The 16338-nt window shown below is 55.7% G+C and overlaps 1 protein-coding gene across 1 annotated transcript in view; it reads right to left on the bottom strand.

The window, feature by feature from the left end:
- Positions 1 to 13079, bottom strand: part of SYNE3 (spectrin repeat containing nuclear envelope family member 3) — a 67233-nt gene extending 54154 nt beyond the window's left edge. Inside the window, exon 1 of the mRNA XM_087813765.1 lies at positions 13011 to 13079. The gene's annotated coding sequence lies outside the window, so the exon portion shown is untranslated. The remainder of the gene's footprint in view (positions 1 to 13010) is intronic.
- Between the last annotated feature and the right edge of the window lie 3259 nt (positions 13080 to 16338).

Raw genomic sequence — 16338 nt, 5'->3', positions numbered from 1 at the left:
CCAGCAGCCTGTGTCGAGAGCAGCTTTTCCCCAGGTGACCGAGGGAGACACTGCAGGTCATAGACGGGACAGCAGACCGGTGAGTCCAAAGCCTGCGTGTCTTCCCTGCTCTGCTTGAGTCTCCACACAAGTGCAGGGGCGCAGGACACGCTGGCTCGGCCCACCTTCCCTGCTTGCTCCCGATCACAGTGGCTGCAGGCTCTGGTCCCTCCTCTGTGTCCCTGGTCTGGGCTTTATCTCCTGGGGCCTCCACGGTCCAAGGTCAGCCTTCCTCCCCAGCCTCGCTTTGTACATTCACAGGGAGGCCCATCGAAGGCACCAAACTAGCATGGGCTGGGCTCAAGCAACAGGCGACGAATTATGACATTTCATTCCTGTTTTACCGAAGGGAAAACCGAGGCATAAAACTGGTCAGGAACTCGCCTGCAGTATTTGTTGGCCAAGACCCTGAGGATTTCATTCCTCAAAAGCAGCTAACCTGAACCCTATTTTCTAGAACCATCTAGAGCCTTCCCCAGTAGCTCTGCAGACACCGATACCACAGACATTCTCCCCCAAAGGGACTCTGGAAAAGTCTTCCCCAGGTGGCTGTTTCTAGGTTGGGGTTTCTAACCACAGTTCTATGTGGAGCAACAAAGTTTCCACTAAGCTGTTCACAGAAAACCCTCAGCCCAGACTCCCCAAGCTGTTAGAGATCTGTGAGGTCCCCCCAACGATGCTGGTCTCCCCAAGAATTTGAGGCAAATTATGGAGTAATTTCAAGAAGCTGGATCCAACGGGAAAGATGCTGATGATTAAATTAACACCCCCCACTCCCAGCCCTGCAAACACCGAGATAAACCAGGTACCATCTCCCCTCAGGTCCCCTGCAAGGGCACCACATAGAAAGAGCTGGGTCCTTCGAGTCAGACAGTCTCCCAGCTCTGCCATTTATCATTAACTTGTAACCTTGGACAAGCTCCACAACTTCTGGGGCTCCTTGTCTAAAATGCCAAATAAGATCTGTGCAGGGGCCTCAGATAAGGGGATAACCCATTGCCCTCTGTCTTCACTCTAGAACTCTCTGCACGCAGAGGGGAGAGGAAACAGCTAACCTTCGTGGAGCGCATGCTAATGCCAGGACTGGGCTAAGTGCCGCATTGATGTGGTAGGTGCCAGGCTTACTGCCTCTACAGATGAAAGAACTGGGGCTCAGAGAGGGTGAACCACCTGCCCGAGGTTCCCCAGCCGGCATGGGACAAGATTTCTCCCTCCCGTTTCCTCCCCTCTTTGCCTCTAGACTGTTACTGTTTGTTGAACGAATGAACTAATTAACTCTAGGTTCTAATGTAACCAGCAGCCACAGGCTGAGACCTTTCAGAACTGAGTTTTTAAAAACTGAAATGGTAAGAACAGTGACCTGCTGGAATCCGCAAGGCCCGCCCTCCACCGCAGAGGGTGCTTCTAGAACAGGGGCCACAAACCACTTACGAAAATGTCATGAAATTCAAATTGCAATGTCCACTGGAACAAGCCACACCCACTCATTTCCATAGTGTCCCTGGCTGCCTGCTACACACCATGGAAGAACCGAATTATTGCAGCACAGACCATACCATCTGTAAAGCCAAAAATATTTACTTTCTCTTTATAGAAAAAAAATTGCTGACCTCTGTTCTAGAGGTGCTAGGGACCAAAGAGACATACCTCGCCCCAACCCTGCCTATCAGCACAGCACTCCTCCAGGTCTGGGAATCCAGAAGATTCCATGCTATTCCTTCTGCAAATAGTACACAATCCCTGATATGCAGAATGGGCTGAGCAGGCAGTTTTCCGAATGCTGAGAGCTGTGTCTTCCTTCATCCATCTGGTTTGCCCCCTGGAGTGTGCCTTACTTACAAACATTTAGGTGGCGTTGGCCTGAAAGTGAGGTCTTCTGCACACTGTCAGGACTCTCAGAGCCACCTACCCATGGCCTCCGAGACAGTATCTGGATCCTGGGTTGGGTTCCGCCCTCCCCAGTGGGCCGTGGTGTGAATCCTGAGTGAAAAGACATCTCCAGGGAAAAAGTAATAGGAATCTCCAACAACCACTCAGAAAGCAGGCACCCGGGCCATCTCTCCAGTGATGCCAGGTCAGTGCTGACGGACACAAGCAGAAAATGCCAGCCTGGACCAGGCAGGGTCTGATCACCTGAAACTGTGTTTCCACTTCCCTTCTGGAGAGTTAAGGTCTGGGGCAGGGGATGGGGGCCCTTCTCAATCTGAGATGGCAATGCTCGGAGCCAGCACCCTCGACAGCAGGCTCCTCACTCCCCTCTGCGGCCCGGTTTGTCATGTGCCAGTGGGGGTGCTGGGGCCCTGGATGCTGAGATCCTGTGACTTTGCATTCCATGAGTTTCTGCAGCAATGTCTCCAGAAAAATAGCCCTGAATACTGGACAGGGCGCCTCCTGGGCTGCCGCTTGATGTGATCAGAAGGATGGAAACAGGCAGGTGCCTCGCGTCAGAGAACCAGCTGAGGAAAGCAAGTCTGGGAAACCTCTGCCATGCACAGTCCTGACCAGCCCTGGCTCACCCCGGGGGATCCTTGGTCGGTATGAACAGTCCTGGGTTATTTGTCCATCCTGTTAGGCAGCCCATGGTGAGTGCCCCTTGGGTCCACCAGGAAGGATGTGGGGCCTGGAGGGGCCCTTAGAGGTCATCTAGTTCCATGCTTTCAACACGCTTAGGCCATTTGTGTATCCCTGTGATTTTGGCCACATGTGTGGACACCTGCACTATTACTTTTTCTCATTAGTTTTACTTTTTTAAATCGATCATTTAAGCTTGAATCTATTTTAAAAGAAAATTTTTTATCTTTACCTTACACAGAAAACCAGGGTAAGGCTCAATGGCCATGTGCAGAGCATCACCAGAAATAAACACAATACCATTCACTGAACGCTACCTGGTGCTGCTGCTGGCTCGCACCCGAGGCCTCTCATCGTTAAAGACGGGAAGTGGCCGAGAGCTGTCAGAACCGGACGGGGCCGCACAGAGCCGCGCTCCTGGAAGAACCCAGTGGTCCCCAGCCAGCCCTGTGCATGACCCCAGGGAAGCTTTAAAAGCTGCAGCTAAGCAGCCCCAGGTGCAGGCCCTAGGGTGAAGCCCAGCGGCTATGAGAACATCGCCTAATCGGAAGGATTAGAAGGAAAATGAAAAAGACAACGGAGAGGAAGACAGAGGGAAGGAGTCCCTGTCCCTCCAGACCTTGAGCTTGTGCTGGCACATTCATCCTGTCAATTACTAGTAGCCCCGGTCCGAACGCAGGGATGCGACCTTGCTCAGGCCCCGCACTGTATGGAGGAGGGCCCCGTGGGTCAGGGCTGGGAGTAAGACAAAAGGGCCTGGTGGGATGACAGGGACTTTCCATAGTCGCCTGTAAAAGAAGAAAGTCGCATTAGTCACTAGGGATGGCTGGGCCAGGGAAATGAGTAATCTAGGTGTGTGGTCTGTACCCTGTGCACCCCAATAGAAGAGTCCTCTAAAGGGGACCGGCCTGACCCTGGCCAGCGTGGCTCAGTTGGTTGAGCACCATCCCACGCACTGAGAGGCTGCTGCTTCGATTCCCGGTCAGTGCACATGCCCCGGTTATGGGCCTGAACCCTGGTAAGGGACGTGCAGGAGGCAGCCGATCGATATTTCTCTCTCTCTCTCTCTCCCTTTCTGTCTGAAATCAATAAAGACATATTTTAAAGGGGACAGGCCTGGCTGGGTTGACTCTGGCCCATCACCCCTGGACCTGCCGGAGCATAGGCCTCCACCAAGAACACCTGAGCCAAGGCTGACTCACCCACAGCTGTGCCGGATTCAGCTCCTGGGAGCACTGAGGGCAGAGGCAGGCGGAAATGCCAAGAGCTCCAAGTGACCCACACTGTCACCAAACTCACCTCCCCAGCTGGGGGGGGGGGGGAACCCAGGAAAATGGGGAGTGCTCAGAGAAGCTGGGAATGGAGGAGCCAGACTTCTAGGCCAAGCACCCGCTGGGAGCTCCTTGTACACCTGCTCCTCACAGTGACTGCAGGGAAGCCGTGACCAGCCCCACTGAACAGGTCAGGTGGCCGGGCACACGGAGGTTATGTGACTGCCCAGATCGCAGCACAGGTGACAGAACCAGGGTCCCAGCCACATCTGTGTGATCCCACCACTCGAGGCTGGCGGCCCCACACCGGGAGCAGAGAGGAACTCAGCCTAACTAGACGGTCTAACCGTCCTTTGCAAGGAAAACAGGTGACACCTGCTCTGTGGGCTGACCTAGCAATACCAGTGACCCCTTAGCTCCCGGTGGGTGTGTAGTGTGCATGCTCCCATGGCTTGGCGAGGGGTGCAGCACAGTCCCCGCACCTTACAGAAGGGGCTGAGGCCCAGAAAAACTGCCCGCTGACAAAACTCAAGAGTCCTTCCTGGGTCCCCTCCCAGCCCCCCCCCCCGCCCCCCGAGCTCCCCTCTTTGTCCCCAGGATGGATCAGTCTGTTGAAAGGCCCACCTTGCCCACCAGGCTCCTCCCACCTGCCGGGCAGGGACGAGCCTCTGATGTCCTCCTTCCTGTCTATCTCGGTCACTGCCAGCTGGGGAAGGAATGTGGTTGCCCAAGGCTGGCAGCTTCTAAGGCGGAAGGGCCCAGGTCCCGGCTGCAAACATGAGCCTCCCTGGCTCCCAAACCAAAGTCGGCTCCAGCCAGGAGCTGTGTGACTGACCCCACTGCTTCCTGTAGGGGACAAATGTAGGAACTTACGGGGCCGCCCCCCAGCCTCCTCTAAGGAGCTCATCGACCGGCAAAGCCTGCGCCGGGGGCACCTGGCGCACCACCCTCACCCCCAGGCATTCGCGTGGTTTTACCCAGAAGGAAGTGGGGACGAGAGACACCACGAGATGGGAATTATTTTTAAATCGATTTTCTGAAGTTATTTCTGAGCAAAGTTGAGTTTGAAATCAGCAAACAGATACATAGGCAAATTAAGCAGGCCAGGTCCCATCTGCCTGGTGCTGAGGAAAGGAATTTAACCTGGCAACCCCACCTGGCTCACTTCCAACCTGCAACCGCCGGCCTGTGGTCACCACGCTCTCCACAGCCAGTGAGCAAGCCACAGGCGGGGCTCTTGGGGACCCAGGGAGAAACGGTGTGGACGGGGTGGGGTGCTCCAGGGTGGGCCTGGCTCTAAAAACCGGTGGCATTCCTGAGCCCATGTGACACTGGCCACACAGAAAGAATTTCCTTTGAGGAATGGCCACTGGGGGTTGCAAAGAAAGAACTAGATGCCTGGTGAGGGGGCGGAGTTTCTAGGTCTGACTCACCACATCCTGCCCAGCGCACGCCCAGCTTGGAAAGGCTGGTGTAAGCTGGTACTACTGGCATGGGCTCCGGGTCAGACATCTGAGCGCAGTTCCTAACTCCACTGCTAAGCAGCCGAGGGCAGGTTACCCAAGCTGTCAAATGGGAATATCAGCACGTACCTCACTGAGCAGTTGGGAGAACAGAGAAAACGCAAGGAGCTCTTAAGAGTGATGCTGGCGTTTGGTAAATGCCAAACAGATGCCAGCTGTTAAGATACACTGGGCAAGAAATCTTAGGTGGCGCCTTGCCCGCCCCATCTGTTTATACGCTCATTCACCTGCTCACTCATTCATTCTTTCATTCTATAAATATGTATTGAGTGAGTAGTGACTATGGCTAGGCTCTGGGGACAGAAAAAAATCCCTGCCCTCATGGAGTTTATGTTCTAGTAGAGAAGACAGACTATACACTCAATTGAAAATAAATAATATAATTTCAGGTAGTGATGAAGGCTAGACAGACAATGAAGCTGGGGGATGGGACAGGGCACAGTGGCAGGGATGGGATCGGGGCCGCTCTGTGGGCAGGAAGGTTCCCTGGAGGCTGACTGTGAGCTGAGATCTGGGTAATGGAAGGAGCGGCTGTGGGCAGGCCTGGGGTTGGGGCACTCTCTAGGCAGAGAGGAGAGCCACGAGGAACACCCGAGTGGGGAAAACAAGGGAGGCGCTCTGGAAAGAGAAGGAATGGCAGACACAAGTCCCCGAGAAGGCTGAGAGGTGTGTTCCAGGTTCCAGGGCCAGCCCCAGGAGAGCCCCGGAAAATGGACAGTTCTCCGGAAGGCCACAGAGGGAGGTGACGTGTGTCCCACCTTCTCTCTCAGCCCCTGGAGCCCACCTCTCTCCTCTGTGCCCTGGGATCTGCTCTGTCCACTACCTTCGGGGTGCTGTGAGCACAGCGACCCTAAAGTTCATAAAATCCTACTTTACAGTGTAAAGCCTCTGAATGAAACAATAACGATGGTGGTAATAATAACCACTGCTCTCGGCTGGGGTGGGAGAATGCATAACCCTGTATCTCCACCCTCAAGGTCTCAGTCTCATGGGAACTCAAACACTGAAAGTGGAAATTAAATATCATGTGCCAAGTGCAGCGGGAACGTGAAAACACTAATCACCAACCCGAGGAAGGCTTCCAGGAGGAGGTGCTGTGCAGCCAGGTGTAGGGGGGAGCAACAGGGAGGACCTGGCAGAGGTAAGAGCTGGAGCGCAGGTCTGGATGTGGCAAAGATCAGGATGAGTTTGGGGCCAGGGGATGGGGAACCAGGAGGTAGACCAGGTGGTAAAAAGCATGAGATGCCCACTGGGCAGGCAGGCGGCTTGGGACTGAATCCTCAAAGCAAGGGGGAGCCGCTGGGGACAGACAGGCAGGGAGTCACCTGCTTAAGTGACCTGGCTCCTCCTGGGGGCCTGGGCGGGTTGCACCTATTTCGAGGCTGTTGTCCTGGGGCTAGAGGACATCAGACTTCAAGGCACCTTGGAGATCTCATTTCAACCCCCCGATTTTAAAGGGCAGGAAACAGAGACCAGCCCAGGTGAAGGTCAGAGGCGGCAGTGAAACTGCGAGCTCCTCCCATCACCGCAGAAGGAAACAATAAGGAAAGAGGCTACCCAGTGAGTCAGCTGCTGTATTATTTCCAGCAAATGCCACTTGGGAGGGGCTCATCCCTTCTCAGATCTCAATAAAACGCTTGGCTTCATTAGAGTTTAACCAGCGACGGTGGCCCACCCTGCCCCATCCATGCCCTGGTGCAGACAGGTGGGCCTGAGCCTGGATCAACCTCCCTGTAGTCACCGGGTGACCATCCCGAGCAGTGCAATACCATCAATGCTGATGGCAGACTTTTAGGGAGGTGGCTGTAAGGGAAAAGATGCTGGCACAGGGACCAGAAGGCATGGTCTCAAATCCCAGGGTGGCCCAGAGACACCCGAGAGACTGCGGCCAGTCATTTCTGCTTGTGGAGACTGTCTCCCCACAGGGGAAGCTATAGGCTCGGGCAAGATCATCGCGAAGGTTCCGAATGGCTCCAGCATGCCTATCTGCCACGGCAGCTACTGCTCCTAAACACCTCTCCAACACGGCCCACGCAAGCCCCGCCAGGCGCTCGCAGTCCCCCCCCCCACACGCAGTGAAAGTTTGATTCCTAGTCTCTGGAAGCTCCCTACTTGTGGAAAGTTCTCTCAGCCACGGCCCTGTCGTAGGTATCACAGCCCCATCAGACAGATGGGAGACGGTTCACAGTGCTGTGACCGGCCACAGGACACAGAGCAGGGCTGGGACCTGGCCCCAGGGCTCCACTGCCCAGGTGAGCACGTGCGCCAGGGACCACGGCTGCCTCCGTGCCCACCTCCCATCAGCAAAACCGCCACCTGAAGTGTCAGTCCTGGGACACCCACGGTCTGAGCCCGGTGACAGGCGCCTCTGCGGAGAGAAGGCCTGAAGGACACTTCAAATTTGGGCAACGAGAAGGCAGATTTGGGCAAAGAGAAGGGGGCCAGAAATCAAACAGAGCCCTGAAAGCACCAGAGCCCCAAATGGGATAGATTTCTGCCCCCACTCCACCCCCCCTCGCCGGCCCCTTCTCCATGCACCCCTGCCCTTGTCACAGAGCAAGTTCGGTCACGGTCAGGAGGGAAGCATGGCCCTTGGAGCCATCAGCCATAAGGGCCTCCTAGGATCTGACAGCTGGGAGGACCCCACCCTATTACCCTCAACTTCGGCAGGTCCCCATGGCCCCAATGCTGGGCCGGGAAGGATGTGTTCCCAGCACAGCTCGCTTAAAAAACAGCTGCTCATTTTCCGGTTCCTGCTCTGGGTAAAAGTCCTGCTCTATCACTTACCTGCTGTGTGACCTGGGGCAAGGCATTGAACCTCTCTGAACCTGTTTCCCCAACTAAAAAACAGGTATAACCATCCCCAGGGCACTGCATCCCTTGGATGACTTATAAATGCATCGAGCCTGCCCAGCAAAGAGTAGGAGGAGTGCCCGTCACTGTCCTGGGGGCTCCGTGTAGGAAAGGGAATCCTAGGCACTGTCCTACGCTTCCCTTCACGGTGTTTCTGCTCAAGTACATTCCAGACTGTAGCTCTCTTCTGACTTTTTAAAATGATCACATCAGTCTAATCTCCGGTAGCTCACCCACAGGCTGTAGCTCTCTTCTGACTTTTTAAAATGATCACATTAGTCTAATCTCCGGTATCTCACCCATTTCCCTGCCTGTCCCAAGGAGGAGGCCGTGGCCCTCGTCACAGCGGTGGCGCAGGTGTGGTGGGCAGTGTCCTGACGAGAATCACGCAGGTGTGGCAGCCAGAAGACACTGTCCTCCCTACTGTTGGCCTTGGTCAGGGCACTTCCTCGCCCTGAAACCACCAGATTGGTCCAGGAGACCTGAGTCCCTCCCAACTCAAACATGCCATAATTTTCTGTTCCAGAAGCATAAATCATTAGGCTAGAACTTTAAACAATCCTGTTGGGCACCAGCGCTCTCGAGTGTTCCTATCTTCTCTTTGTATGACTTCGGAAGAGGGAGATTATGTCTCCTGAATGAAAAATCGGGTGTCTGTCATACAACAGGATTTGTTTGAGTTTTTAAATCCAGCCAGATTAACACTTGAATCTGTGGATAGAGTCTGATTTCCTAAGAGAGCTTTGTGAAAATGGTCCCTATTATCTTTTAATTTTATTTGTATGTAAGATTTGACATATATAATGGAGTATATACAATGTGTATATATTACATATAATAGAATATATACAATGTTTATATATAGTATATAATGTGTATATATATTTCCTATTTTTAAATGATGAAGCATAGACATTTTAAAATAAGGTCCACAAGCCCACCACTCAAAGAAACAGAGCATAATGGAGCCCACTGACGGGGGCCAGGCCTCCCCCCAGGCTTGCACCCTCCCACCCACCAAAGATAACCGTGCTGATTTTGCATAATCACTCCCTTGCGCTTTTTTTAACCTGCTTAAATTTGTGAAACAGTATCTATCTGTAGGGTTGTGCACAGAACATAGCTGTACTTATGAATAATTACAAGGTGAATTCCTTAGTAACCACCCCCCATGACCCTCCCAATCCCAATCTCCTCCCCCCACCACAGTGAAATTTGACTTTTATTTAACACAACCCCCTCCTTGCTTTTTGCCATCACTTTACTCCTCATGTACGTCTCACTAAGCAGCTCAGTAGTGATGCTCTGAGCTTCATCATTTCCTTAGCAGCTCTGTGCTGTGTCTCTTCCCAAGCATCTGGGAGATGCTGGGACTCCCTTGGACAACCTGGAGCCTGGCAGTGCAGGCCAGAGGCTCGGGCTGCACCACGTGTTACAGGTCCACTAGGACTGGTGTTGATAAAAACCACGATGACGCCTTCTACAGCGTGTCCCCGCCACGCTGGGCATTCTGCTGGGCGCTGTCCCCAATTGTCTCACTTATCCTCCCAACACACAGGGAGGTGTTGGGGCCTCTTATCTCTATTTTAGAGATGACAAAATCGAGGCTTCAGCTGCCAGGACCGTCCCTAGCTGCTTCCTAGCTGCTCACCCCCAGGAACATCATCTCTAGGTCCTGAAGCAAAGATCCTCAGGACAGGGGCGGGGGGAGGGGCCCGCAGACACCTCCCCAACTTCCATCGGCTCCACCCAGGTCTTCCTCTTGGTGAATCCTCAGCTACTTTCAGATGTTACAGGAAGAAAACTGTTTGGAACCCATGTTTTCCAGCAAATGTCAATGTGTTAATGATGACCGGGACCCTGCCTCCTCCGTACTCTTCTCCCGATGATTAACGTATAACACCGTCCTTGCACTGTTTGGGGCGGCCTGTGTTGTGCAATGAAGAGGGGAGTTCAAATCCTGCTTCCACCACTCCTGCCTCTGAACTGTTCTATCTGTAAATGGGCTGAGATGGCAGCCCTGCCTGCTGTCGGAATCACAGGAGGCGAGACGGGAAACGCTGCGAAGGAGCCCGCAGACGCACGGAGGCCGTCTGCAGCCCCTCAGGTCTCTCTGCCTGGGTCAGGGACCAGCCTTCAGTGCTAGAAGGGCTCTGAGGGAGGTGACTCAAGGCCACCCACCTTTTTTTAAAAAAAAATTTATATTGATTTTTAGAGAGAGGAAAGGAGAGGGAGAGAGAGAAACATCAATGTGAGAGAGAAACATCAATTGGCTGCCTCCCCCATGTGCCCCGACCAGGATGGAACCCACAACCTGGGCGTGTGCCCTGACTGGGAATTGATCCCACCACTCCTCAGTGCCCTGAAGGACACTCCAGCCAACTGAGCCACACTGACCAGGATAAGCCACAACCTTTTTGTTTGTTTGTTTTGTTAATCCTGGCCTGAGGATATGTTTTCCATTGATTTTTAGACAGTGGAAGGAAGAGAGGAAAGGGGAGAGAGGGAAAGAGAGCAGAGAGAGGGAGATGGATTGATTGCCTCCCACCCACACCCTGACCGGGGCTGGGGATCAGACCTGCAACCCAGGTACATGCCCTTGACAGGGAATCGAACCCGAGACCCTTTAGTGTTCGGGCTGACCCTCTAACCACTGAGACACACCGGCGAGGCGAGGCCACCACCTTTTGACAGACAGGGGAACATCAAGGCAGAGAGGGAAAGGGAGGGAACTCAGGTGTCCCCACCAGACTCCATCACCCCAAACTGTGACAACTGCTTGCACGTGCTGTGTCTGACACCATACACACGCTGTTGGTGGAACATCCCATTTAATGTGCCCTATGAAGCAGGTGCCACGGTTTTTCCCCCTGGGGGCGGGGAGACTGAAGCTCTGACAGGTGAAGCCACTTGCCCAGGGTCACACAGCTGGGAAAGGGCTACTGCAGGACTGGACCAGGTATTCTTCCCTGGCCATCTCCACCCAATAGCTGGTGGCTAGGGAGGCCTGCTGCCCTCGGGGCTCCCAGGGGCTCCCAGGTGCTTTGGACATTGGGCTGACCCTCCCAGTCTTGCCTCCCCAGAGGGGAGGTCACCCTGCAGCCAAGCCAGGATCCCCAACAACCCCGCCCCAGGTTTCTGCGTCAGGAGGTGGAGGGACTGCCCAGGCAGGGACAAGTCCACAGCTTGGGGAGAACATGCAAAGCACCTGGGCTAGAGAGATGTTCCCATGGAGACGGAAGGTGCTCTAACTCACCCTGAGGGATGCCTGCAGGGGCCCAGGCCAGCCTGCACCCTGAGGCAGAAACCTGCACTGGGATTCTCACCACTTCCCCTCATCGGTCCCCTCGGTGCCACCAGTAAATCCTCAGGACTTCTCCTTAGGACCTCCAGCAAGACACGAGTCCCTGAAATAAGCCTTCCCAGCCCACTCCCTGCTCCAGCTGCCCTTAGGGGGGCCTCTTGGGCTGAGAGCAAGCAGCTCCGGGGCCAGCAGGCTTGGCACAGCTGTGGCTGTTGGCTGCCCCGTCAGTCCCGCCAGAGGAATGCACAGACCCACGCTGTCAGAGAGCCCCGTGGGGCACAGTTACAGGAAACGGAGCAAAACAGCCTGTTGGCACCATCACGCCCCTCCCGCCTGCCAGCTCCTGAACCCTGGGGCCTGTTGGCTGCGTAGGAGGCAGGGCCCGGCCCCTCAAGAGAGTCGGGTTTCTTTCTTGGCTGTGTGGCTCTGGGCAAATCACATCCCCTCTCTGGGCCAGTCTCCTCTCCTCCCAGCGATTTGTGGAGACTGTCCCGCCAAGTCTAGAAGTCCAGGGATTTTGTGGCATGCTCCCTTTTTCTGGGAGGACAGTCACTTTTCCCCACTGCCTCCTCTTGCCCTCATTCAGGTGGGACTGGGGCATGTCCCCTGGGCACTTCAGGCTCCCCCACTGGCTGCCCTAACTGTGCCTGAAGTAAGTTAACCCTTCAGAGGCGAAAGAGACCAGGAGCCTGGGAGAGGGTCCCCAGGCAGCCTTGGGCCAGAGCTCCAGGGCCAACGTGATAAAATAACAACGTTCATTATCACTCAAGTCCCCCGGTTGGAGTTCTGAAGCAGAGGTAAGCTGGGCCGCCCGGGGTGCCCTCCCTGCTCCTGGACTGAGGGCTGGGCCACATCCACCAGGTCCACCGTTTGGAGTCAAGATGTGAAGACCCTAAGGGCGTCAGCATCCACTCGGGGCTCCTTCGGCCGCACGGGAGGTCTCTGGCCTCGCCACCCCATCCGTTAGAGCTGTGGGATGAGGCTCGGAGAAGGTGAGCGGCTTGCCCAAAGCTGCACAGCCAGGAGCGTGTGAATGAAACCGAGCCTGCCGATGCCACTTCCCCTCCCGACGGCGCGGCTCCGGGCGCGGGCCGCGGTGACAGGTCCGACCGCCCCGGCGGAGGCAGAGCGCGCGCTGGAGGCGGCGCCCGGCCAGCCTCGGGCGCGCAGCCGGGGGTTCAGGGGCTTTTTCTTGGGGGCCAAGCCTCCAGGGTTGGGGAGCGGAAGACCCGGGGATTTCGCAGGCGGCAGAGAACCGCGGGGTTTAAACTAAAAATATCCGCCCGCCCGCAGCTGTCACGCCCGGGCCCCCGCCCCCGCGCCCGGCGCGCTTCCCCAGGTCCCCTCGACTTTCAGCGGCCTGATCCCTGGGGGACGCGTCCCGGCTGGGACGGGGGCTGGGGCCCCGACCGCCGGCCCCCCGCCGGGCCTCCCGGCCGCCCCACTTACCGGGCGCCGAGCGCGCAGGAGCCGGGAGCCGGGCGCCGGGCGCCGCGGGCAGTTCGCGCGGAGCCGCCGCCTCCTCCCTGCGTCCCGGGCGTCTCCGGCGCGGGCCGGGCCGGGGCGGGGCCGGGGCGGGGCGGGGCGCGCGCTGTCGCCCGGCCCCGCCCAGTCCCGTGGAGAACAGGCGCGGGAGCCGCCCCGGGGCCCCGCCAGCCGCGCTGGCGCGAGGGGACGCGCGCGACGCCCTGCGCCCCGCGGAGACCCGGGGGCGCGGGCCCGGCCGGGCGGGCGCCCTCAGGCTCTCGGGGCGCGGGGAGCGCGGGGGCCGCTCATGCCAGCCTCGCCCCGGCCCGGGTCTCACCCTCGCGCTGGCGCGGAGCTGCCTCCCTCCCTCCCTCCCTGCCTCCCGGGGACGTTGAGCCTGGGGAGGGCGCTCCTCCGCGCCTCCGGACTTGGGGAGGAGGCTGGGGGCTGGCAGGGTCGCCCTCTCGGAGCCCGGGGGAGGCAAAGGCAGGGGGCACCCCTCCCGGGGGCGCGAAATCCAAGAAGGAAGCGACACCTATCAGCCAGCCTGGCCGTGGGGGCGCGCCCTCCGGCCCCTCTCGCCCCACAGTCCTCGGTGCCACCACGCGCGGGATCTCTGGGCCCCAGGCTCGGGTGGGAGTCCCCAGGATGCCGAGGAACGGGGGCGACTGGGAATGAGCCACAAGGAATGTGAACACTACGCTTGATCCGAACCTCCCACAAACCTGAGGCCCACGGGAGCGCCTCCCCGCGCCTCCCCGCGCGCCCCCGCGCGCCTCCCCGCAGCAGACACAGGCTCCCATCAGGCCGCCAGCTCCGACCAGTGACCCAGGCTCCGCCAGCTCCCAGCCTCGTCGCAGGAGATCTAAACCTTATCTGCCCTGGGCCTTGGCGCGCCCAGCCCGGTCAAGCCCTTTGCACTGCCCTCTGCCCCGGCCCCATCTTCATCCCCGCAAGGACGCCTTTGCGGGATTTGCCCCGCCTCCTTTGGACCGGCTGGCAGCCGCCAAGGAGAGAAACTGCGCGTCGAACTATGTACCAGGTGGACTTGTCATCACACTGCAGGTGTGGCTGCGCCCATCCTGCAGGCGGGGAGAAGGGGACTTGAGTTCAGCCGCTGGCCCAGATCTGATGCTTCCCAGAGGCTGTTAGCGAGGCTGGCTGGCCCTCTACCAAGGCGTGTTGAATCAATCAGAGTAGAAATCAGTGTCCTAAAAGAAAGGTTAAATTGTAAAACAAGACCAGATAGAGATGGGTGTGTGTGTGTGTGTGTGTGTGTGTGTGTGTGTGTGTGTGTGTTTTTCCACGCTGGGGGAAGGTAGAAGGATGCCAAAGCCCAGAGTTAACACTCGGTAGATCTAGCTTGAGTTAAAATGCCAGTGTCAGCCAGAACCCATTTATTTAAGTTATAATTGCTCACAGGGTCATAGGTGATATACACAAAGGGCCTCTCCCATCCTTGCTCTCAACGGGCTCTAGGTTCGGTGTCGTTGGGAGTAAAGAGCTCAAGCTCTGGTGTCAAACTGCTGGAGTTTACAACTTTGAGCTCATTTATTATCCTCAGTTTCCTCTTCTGTTAAATGGGTCTAATAGGAACCTCCCTTGAATGTTTTTGTTCCTGGTGTTGTGAGCTGTCCTGGGTACAGTGTGATCACCACAGATTCTGGCATACGGCTAGCTATTCGGTCTTCCATCGAACATTTCCTGAGCACCTACTATACAGAGGAGAATGTGGCATAGACTGCCATCCCCATGGAGGTCATAGTGCAATGATTCTGTGTCCAAGGGTAGTGTTGGCCCATGGAGATGAACCGTCACTCTCACTGCTCATGCCGCCCAGAGCAGCACCCGTTTCAGAGCTGAGAGACCCGAATTCCTGGCCCAGCTCTGCTACTTGACTGCATGAATCGAAGCCACGCGATCTCTTAGAACCTTTCTAAGAGGTTTTCTCATCCACTAAATGGCGATAGCAATAATATCTCATAGGTGAGAATATATGTGATAAAAATACTTTATAAACTGCAAAATGGCATGCAGATATTAAAAGCTTTATTGTTATTGTTATTTTTACTTTTACAAGGCTTGATGCTTTTCAGAACTTTCCTGTTGTTTTTCTTAAGCCTGACATAAAAATAGGACCTTATTATTTTCTCAATTACATGGCGGCCTTTTGCCACTCGAAAATAGTCCATTCAGAAGGGATAAAAGCTAAGGAAGCAATGCAGAACGGGGGAGTTCGCAACTAGCAAGACCATAAAAACTTCAGCTCGTCTTCAGCGTTACCCACTGCTGCAGAAAGAAGGGGAAATGAAAACTTATCTAGAAGAAAATTCTGGCAAAGGGTGGGGGGAGAGCCCCTTTATCATCTCTGGAATTGAGAACAGGAAACCCCACCCCAAGGCCTCCCTTTCAGAAGTGGCCCAGAGAGGGAACCACAAGAAGCCCTAAAATTATGCTATTTGGAAATTCTGACTCATTTGGCAGTGGGAGATGTTTGTGCAGTGTACAAAGGTCTCCCAAAAAGCAGAATTTTTACTGCGCTTTCCCCACGTTTTTCCCTGCAGCCAGCATCTCCACCACCACTCACGGGGAAGCACGGGCCAATTTAATAAGCCCGGGGAAATTATTCAGGTCTGTTTCACATTTGCAGTTGGTTAACTGGCTTCAACGGTGGTTTCGTAGAAATTGTATTTTGTAAGCCTGATTTTAGTCGTTTGTGTGCTCAGTCTCTACAGAAAGATGAGAGCAAAAACTGGATTGGCTCAACTGGAATCCAACCTCATGCTGTGTGAATGGGTAAACTGAGGCAAGAGGGCAGGAAGGAGGGACCCTGCCCAGAGCCCCAGGGTAGTAATTGGTGTTCTGGGAAGTTATGCTCCCACTTCTCTCTCTTAGACTGACTTTCCCCTAGTGATGAAATAAGTGCCATTGGCTAGCCGGAAATGAAAATCTCACCCTGTGGTGGCCGTTTCTGGGGTGCCCCGTCAGAGAAGTCCTGGTTTGAGCTGGAGAGCTGGTTCGCACCCTGGCTCCGCTCTGGGCTTCTTTGTTTTCTTTTTTGCCAATTCTCCAAGTGTTAGTCTGTCCTTTCCCACTCGGGTCCTGTGATGTGCTTGTAGGATGAACCCATGAGCCAGCCTGGCTCATGAGCCTCTCTGGATGGGTCGCCTTCCCCGCCAGCATCTGCCACCCAGTAACTGAGCCGGGCCACCCCTGCTGGATGGCGATGAGTCAGCTCAAGCACTCAGCTTGGGAACCAGAGGAATTCAGGATATTCCTCCGGATACACTTATGATGCTGCTTTTAAAAA

This window comes from Miniopterus natalensis, chromosome 1, assembly GCF_054644295.1.
Source record: "Miniopterus natalensis isolate mMinNat1 chromosome 1, mMinNat1.hap1, whole genome shotgun sequence".
Taxonomy (NCBI): Eukaryota; Metazoa; Chordata; class Mammalia; order Chiroptera; family Miniopteridae; genus Miniopterus; species Miniopterus natalensis.
The sequence above is the reverse complement of the archived record's forward strand: the minus strand, read 5'-3'. Positions and strand labels throughout refer to the sequence as shown.